This window comes from Heloderma suspectum, chromosome 5, assembly GCF_057233095.1.
Source record: "Heloderma suspectum isolate Gila_16-S chromosome 5, 16-S_ref, whole genome shotgun sequence".
In the NCBI taxonomy this organism is placed as follows: domain Eukaryota; kingdom Metazoa; phylum Chordata; class Lepidosauria; order Squamata; family Helodermatidae; genus Heloderma; species Heloderma suspectum.
Window position 1 is genome coordinate 86,939,172 of NC_139462.1, and position 8,229 is coordinate 86,947,400.

Consider the following 8,229-nt stretch of genomic DNA (forward strand, 5'->3'; position numbering starts at 1 on the left):
TCTAACAGGGAAGTCATGGTAAAGTCAAGAATGCCTCTGAACATGTCCAAGCGTGGGCAACAGAAGGCTGCTGGAATGATTTGGCTTGTAACAAGTGTAAATGCAAAGAGGCACTTGTGACCAGAAATGAGATGGATGAAAATGGAAGGGAGCTCAGTGAAGGTTCACTTGAAATAATGGGAGCTCCAGATGCCACTCGGTGCGACAGGGTAGTGAGGGTGCTGGACTGGGAGATCCGGGTTCTAGTCCCCACTCGGCCATGGAAGCTCACTGAATGACTTTGGGCCAGTCACAGACTCTCAGCCCAACCTACCTCACAGGGTTGTTGTTGTGAGGATAAAATGGAGAGGGAGAAGAGGAGGAGAATGTAAGCCGCCTTGGGTTCCTTGCAAGAGGAAAAAAGGAGGGATATAAATGCAATAAATAAAAGCATGGAAGGTGGATCCTGAGAGGGAATGGACTGGGTCCCAAGGATGGACTGCATTAACATTTAGACAAACTGTGGCTAATTCTGAAAGAGATGGGGGTACCAGACCATCTTACCTGTCTCCTGAGAAACTTGTACGAGGGTCAAGAAGCAACAGTAAGAACCAGACATGGAACAACCGATTGGTTCAAAATTGGGAAAGGAATACAACAAGGCTGCATATTGTCGCCCTGCTTATTTAACTTATATGCAGAGTATATCATGAGAAACGCCGGGTTGGATGAATCACAGGTCGGAATTAAGATTGGCAGGAGAATTATCAACAACCTCAAATATGCAGATGATACCACCCTAATGGCAGAAAGCAAAGAGGATCTAAAGATCCTCTTGTTGAGGGTGAAAGAGGAGAGTGCAAAAGCTGGTTTGAAACTCAACATTAAAAAAACAAAGATCATGGCATCTGGCCCCATCACTTCCTGGCATATGGAAGGGGAAGAAATGGAAGCAGTGACAGATTTTATTTTCTTGGGCTCCAAGATCACCGCAGACAGTGACTGCAGCCATGAAATTAAAAGATGCTTGCTCCTTGGGAGGAAAGCTATGGCCAACCTAGACAGCATAGTAAGAAGCAGAGACATCACCTTGCCGACAAAGGTCCGTCTAATCAAAGCTATGCTTTTCCCAGTAGTAACGTATGGCTGTGAGAGCTGGACTATAAGGAAGGCTGAGCGCCGAAGAATTGATGCTTTCGAACTGTGGTGCTGGAGAAGACTCTTATGAGTCCCCTGGACTGCAAGGAGGTCAAATCAGTCCATCCTAAAGGAAATCAACCCTGACTGCTCATGGAAGGACAGATACTGAAGCTGAAGCTCAAATATTTTGGCCTCCTAATGCGAAGAGAAAACTCTCTGGAAAAGACCCTGATGCTGGGAAAGACTGAAGGCAAAAGGAGAAGGGGATGGCAGAGGATGAGATGGCTAGATAGCATCACTGATGCAATGAATATGGACTTGAGCACACTCCGGGAGAGAGCGCAGGACAGGAAGGCCTGGCATGCTATGGTCCCTGGGGTCACGAAGAGTCGGACACGACTGAACAACAACAACAAGGAAAATCAGCTCAGCTGAAGCATTTCACAACACATTTATGTATTTATTAGCTGCTGTTTAGTTTTTTGGTGTTGTATAAGGAAATTGACTATTGGTTACAATGTTAATGTTTGCATTACATCTGTTAGTCGTTTTGAGCACCCTAGTTTAGCAGAAGAGATGTGATCGGGGCTGGCGTCAAGGACAGGCATGGTGGGGCACCTGCTGAGGCCCCACACCCCAGCAGGGATCCACTGACAATAGCCTCCTGCTCCTCCTCTTCACCATTGCAGCCTGCTTGTTCACTCACCTCACTCTGGCCCAGACAGCAGAGGTCATAGAATTATAGAAAGTAGGGTTGGAAGGGGCCTACAAGACCATCGAGTCCAGCCCCCTGCTCAATGCAGGAATCCAAGTCAGACCATCCCTGACAGATGGCTGTCCAGCCTCATCTTGAATGCCTCCAGTGTGGGATAGCCCACCACCTCCCTAGGGAATTGGTTCCATTGTCGTATTGCTCTAACAGTCAGGAAGTTTCTCCTGACGTTCAGCTGGAATCTGGCTTCCTGTCACTTGAGCTCATTATTCCGTGTCCTGCATTCTGGGATGATGGAGAAGAGATCCTGGCCTTCTCTGTGACAACCTTTCAAGTACTTGAAGAGTGCTATCATATCTCCCCTCAGTCTTTGCTTCTCCAGGCTAAACATGCCCAGTTCTTTCAGTCTCTCTTCATAGGGCTTTGTTTCCAGTCCTCTGATCATCTTTGTTGCCCTCCTCTGAACCCTCTCCAGCTTGTCTGCATCCTTCTTAAAGTGTGTTGCCCAGAACTGGACACAGTACTCCAGATGAGGCCTAACCAGTGCTGAGTAGAGGGGAACTGGTACTTCCCGGGATGAGGAGCAGTAGATGCCACCGCTTGCTCGCTCACTGCCTCTCTGCCTGTCAAGCCAGCTAGTAGCAGCAATGATGAGAAAGAAGACTAAGAACAATAGCAACTGGTGACAGTGGTGGTGCGAAGGTAGACCCACTGAGGGAGGGGGCACACTGAGGGTGTTTTGCCTAAGGGCCCTTCAAAACTTGGAGCGAGCACTGGATGTAGTATAAATGATCATATAAAGAAATGAGCAAATGCTGACTATCACTAACCATCATACCCAGTCATCACATACCTGGAATACAAAGCCAGAGCTTCCAGCTTATCTTCCTTTAAAAACAGAAACAATCACTCCCACATTTTAGAAGTGAACTGCTTCTCAGGAGATCACATTGCCTTGGGGCATCTCTACAACAGTCTAAAATCCTGCATTTAAAATGAGGCTTCCTTCCCTGCCCCCCATCTGAGTCTTCCATTATTTTTCATTGATTTTGCTCCTCTTCTTGCTACTTTTCCTCTTTTCACGGAACACAAGGAAGAATTTGATAGCTCATTATCAGCAATCTATTTAAAAACGGAACAAAGGGCATTTAGTGCAGGAGACACCTTGAATGATCACGGCATCATGTAAGGAGTCTGCAAACTTCCCTGAAGGAGCAATCTCAATCGCAGGATAAAAGCTCAATGTGAAGGAGCCCTTGAACAAGGCCTCCCTCTCAGAACAAATAATTGGGCTTTTAAGAAGTTAATCAGTAATTGCCCTGGATAGTATTTTATTTGAAATACGTATTTGTGGGTGTTTGGCATAGTATGTACCCTTCCCTGCAAACTGTAGTCAAAATAGGGGCCTTACTGGGGACATACAGATAATTCTCTCCAGATTTTCCAAAATACTTGCATTTGCACAACTTACGTAGTTTAAGAGAAGGGGTCAAACACAGCAGTATGCAGATCAGCAGCTAAAGGAAAATGTAAGGTATATCCATGTATCAGGAGGACAGAGTTTCAGAGGGAAGCAGCCAGCATCGGTTGCATTGTATTATTGGGTCTGGAATGCTTCTGCCCTTGATGGAGGTCTGGAGAACCCCATGAGACTTAGCTGAGTCATGCAGGAAGTGTGTTGAACCATTCCCAGTTGGAGACAGCAGGGACTTGAGCATAGCACAGGTGTGCCATTTGAAGTGAACCCACATCACAGCCGTAATATAAATTGTGGACATCACAAGGGCAATCCCAGATCAACTAAATATAGCTCCATAGATTCCACAGAAGTGGTGAGGCAGTATGAGTTGTACTTCCCCCTCCCATATTTCGGAGTCTTGGGTAATGGAAGATATGCATGTATCAACTCCTTTACACAAGACCCAGGAAGAAGGAAGCCTCACTTGAGCTTTCTCTCTTGCTTCATTCTGTGGAATGTAAAAACATGGAGTCATGGAGCATCTTAAAGACTTGACAAATATGAACTAGAGTCTGCATCATCACATCCTGATGAAGTGGACCTGAATTCACAAAACCTATAAGCCAGCCTTCCCCAACCTGGTGCCCTCCTTATGTGTTGGAGGACAACTCCCATCACCTGTCTGGGGATGATAAGAGTTGAAGTCCAACACATCTGGAGGGCACGAGGTTGGAGAAGGTTGGCATATGCTATAATTTTGTTGTCTTTAAGATGCTACAAGACACACTGTTGATTTTGTGGCAACAGACAAGCAAAGCTACATCTCTGGATATCTGTGGAATTTGTGAAGTAGGGCTCCACACGAGGCTTTTATCCTGCGATTTACCGCTCCTTCTTTTGGATTCTTTGCGGGATTTTAAATCGTCTCTTTACACAGCTGGTTTTTCTTTACTGCATAAACTGTGGTGCTGGAGAAGACTCTTATGAGTCCCCTGGACTGCAAGGAGGTCAAATCAGTCAATCCTAAAGGAAATCAACCCTGAGTGCTCCTTGGAAGGACCGATACTGAAGCTGAAGCTCAAATATTTTGGCCACCTAATGCGAAGAGAAAACTCCCTGGAAAAGACCCTGATGCTGGGAAACATTGAAGGCAAAAGGAGAAGGGGACGGCAGAGGATAAGATGCTTAGATAGCATCACCGATGCAATGAATATGGACTTGAGCACGCTCCAGGAGAGAGCGCAGGACAGGAAGGCCTGGCATGCTATGGTCCATGGGGTCACGAAGAGTTGGACACGACTGAACAACAACTGCTATTTACACTGGTGGGTGGAGCCTGGTGGGATGTTTTTGGATGTCAACATCATTGTATGCCCCGCTGTCCACTCCCTCTACCATAGCCCCTCCCCACTCTCGGCATGAACTTTTTCATTTCAGTTTCTTTGCCTCCCCTTTTCACTTCCACTCTCTCTGATCCCTACCTTGGCCACTGTATTCCACAGTACTTTCGCAAAGTAGGAAGTTTGCTCCCTGCCACCCAAAAACAAGCAGTTACATTTCTCTCCTTTGTGTGTAATGGTGATTGAATAGAAAACTTGCAGAGTAGCCCATCCCCCATGTGCGCAAGTCACGTTTGTGTATACACGGGGAGAGGGAATTGAACAGGAAGAGGTTACACTTCTTGGTTGTGTGTACATGGAGAATGAATAGGAAGGGTTAAAAGTTTTCCGGGCAGCACTTCCAGAGCAGAGCAATCCCTTATCCCATCCTGCTGCTGGAGTGGTGGTGGGAGTAGGCAAGAAGGAGAAATGGAGGAGAGGCATCAAAGCTGCTGTACTAGGCTTACAGACTCCTACCACACTGTTCTCTGCAAGCAATCAGTGAAGGAAAGGTTCCTCCTGTGCAAGCACCGGGTCATTACTGACCCCTAGAGGGACACCACTTACTCTGGTGTTTTCATGGCAGACTGTAGTGGGGTGGTTTGCCATTGCCTTCCCCAGTCCTGACTACCTTTCCCCCAGCAAGCTGGGTCCTCATTTTACTGACCTCGGAAGGATGGAGGGCTGAGTCGACCTGAGCCGGCTACCCGAGACCCGGCTTCCGCTGGGATCGAACTCAGGTTGTGGGGAGAGTTTCGGTTGCAATACTGCCGCCTACCACTCTGCGCCACACGAGGCTCTTAAGCAATCAATAGCGGAATGGAAAACAGGCGAAAGAGCACAAGCGCAGCAGGGTGACAGTCCCACGCCATTGGTGTCACAGGTGTCATCATGATAACTGTACCCCCAACAAACACCCACACAAAAATGACTCATTGGGCCATGGCACAAGTACACTGGCAGGAGGTGGCAGTTTGATGGTGCTACCAGAGAAAACACTGCATTTTCCCCATTAAGAACCTGGGGAAATGGGGGCAGGGGGAGAGAAGAGGTGGGACAACAGCTGCAGGACAACAAAATCCTATGAAGTGTGTGGGAAAAATGACAATCACACTAAAAAAAACTGTGTGAAGGAGCCACTAGTCAACTTTGTGATGCATCCACTCATTAACATAATGACATGAGGGATACAATGGTTGTATTCATAGAATCATAGAATAGTAGAATAGAATCATAGAATAGTAGAGTTGGGAGGGGCCTACAAGGCCATCGAGTCCAGCCCCCTGCTCAATGCAGGAATCCAAGTCAGAGCATCCTTGACAGATGACTGCCCAGCCTCATCTTGAATGCCTCCAGTGTGGGAGAGCCCACTCCCCAACCCCAGGGAATTGGTTCCATTCTAACCAATTGCTCTAACAGGAAGTTTTTCCTGACGTTCAGCCGGAATCTGGCTTCCTGTCACTTGAGCCCATTATTCCGTGTCCTGCACTCTGGGATGATCAAGAAGAGATCCTGGCCTTCTTTTCTGTGACAACCTTTCAAGTACTTGAAGAGCGCTATCATATCTCCCCTCAGTCTTTGCTTCTCCAGGCTAAACATGCCCAGTTCTTTCAGTCTCTCTTCATAGGGCTTTGTTTCCAGTCCTCTGATCATCTTTGTTGCCCTCCTCTGAACCCTCTCCAGCTTGTCTGCATCCTTCTTAAAGTGTGGTGCCCAGAACTGGACACAGTACTCCAGATGAGGCCTAACCAGTGCTGAGTAGAGGGGAACTAGTACTTCCCGGGATTTGGAAGCTATGCTTCTGTGAATGCAGCCCAAAAGAGCATTTGCCTTTTTTGCAGCCACATCACATTGTTGGCTCATATTCAGCTTGTGATCGACAACAATTCCAAGATCTTTCTTGCTTGTAGTGTTGTTGAGCCACGTATCCCCCATCTTGTAACTGCATTTGGTTTCTTTTTTCCTAGGTGCAGAACTTGGCATTTATCCCTATTAAATGTCATTCTGTTGTTTTCTGCCCAGCGCTCCAGTCTATCCAGATCACTTTGAATTTTATTTCTGTCTTCCAGGGTATTAGGTATCTTGCCCAATTTTGTGTCATCTGGAAATCTGATCAGCATCCCCTGCACCTCCTCCTCCAAGTCATTAATAAAAATGTTGAAGAGCACTGGGCCCTGCGGTACCCCACTCGTTACCTCTCCCCAGTTTGAGAAGGTCCCATTGATAAGCACTCTTTGAGTCCGATTCTGTAGCCAACTGTGGATCCACCAGATCGTTGTTTCATCTAGCCCACTTTGAGCTAGTTTCAGTCATATGGAACATAACATAGAGTGAGCTCTTGAACAAGGAGGTCTACAGATTTTTCAAAAATGAAATTCAGAAAAGGCTGAAAAACAGCAACTTGCCTAGTAGCTTTTTGAAGAGAAGTGCTTCTTTGTTTTCGTTAATGCCACTGCAGCAGTGCCATCAGGGCAGAAGTTGGGGCGGAAGTCCAAGGCCCCACTTAGCAGAATAGGCAGGCAGCCCCCCAAACACAACAGGTGTTGTTGTTGTTGTTCAGTCGTTCAGTCGTGTCCGACTCTTCGTGACCCCAGGGACCATAGCACGCCAGGCCTTCCTGTCCTGCGCTCTCTCCCGGAGCGTGCTCAAGTTCATATTCATTGCATCCGTGATGCTATCTAGCCATCTCACCACATTTTGAAGTAAGGGAAAACTTTTCCAGGTAAAACACAGTACCATCTAAAGATGTGGGTCCCCATAAGGCTATTAAGGCTATACTCCTGTACACATTTACCTAAGAGTAAGTACCAGTGAATAAAATGGGGCTCACTTCTGAGTAGACAGTTTTACAAATTACAAAACCTCTACAGAGTGTGTATGTTATAACTAAACTGAGGCCTCTTACCTCGACTCCTGTGTACAGAGTAGTAATTACTGGTGGGTTAAAAGACTACAGTGGTTTAAGATGGGGCTTGACTTATATACAGCTTGTGTTTATATTAAAACGAGAGTGACCTCCATGTAAAAACAATCCCAATTGCTTTACTGATCTCCATTGCTAATGTTTGGGTTATTCCTTTGTTTAACTCCCTTATCTGAATGAAATCTAAGTATACAATATACAGTTTCTGTACCCTTAAAGTCCGCAATACAGTATGCTGAATGGATTATTGTGAAAGCCCAAATTCAAATATGCCAAGATTGTGGAGATAAGCCTCCAATAGTACCTTGAGGTTTCTGACAGATGACTCTGCTATTTGTCTCTATTTTCAATTACCATTGATTGTGATGTGTAGACACTATTTATAAACTGAGCATATACAATATGGTTTCCAGTTATCTGATGTGTTTCCAGGTATTTCCAGTTCTACCTGTTGCTTGTTTAAATACAGACATTAGCACTCTTTAGCCAAGCTAGGCATAAAAACCACCAAGATCAACTGTGGTAGCAAGAGAAGATCTTATCCCAAATCTGTGGGCTGGCTTAAGCGGAAGAGAAATCCTGTGCCTGTCAAATATTACTGCTTCCAGGAAGCTCTTGTCTTCCTTACTACTGCAAA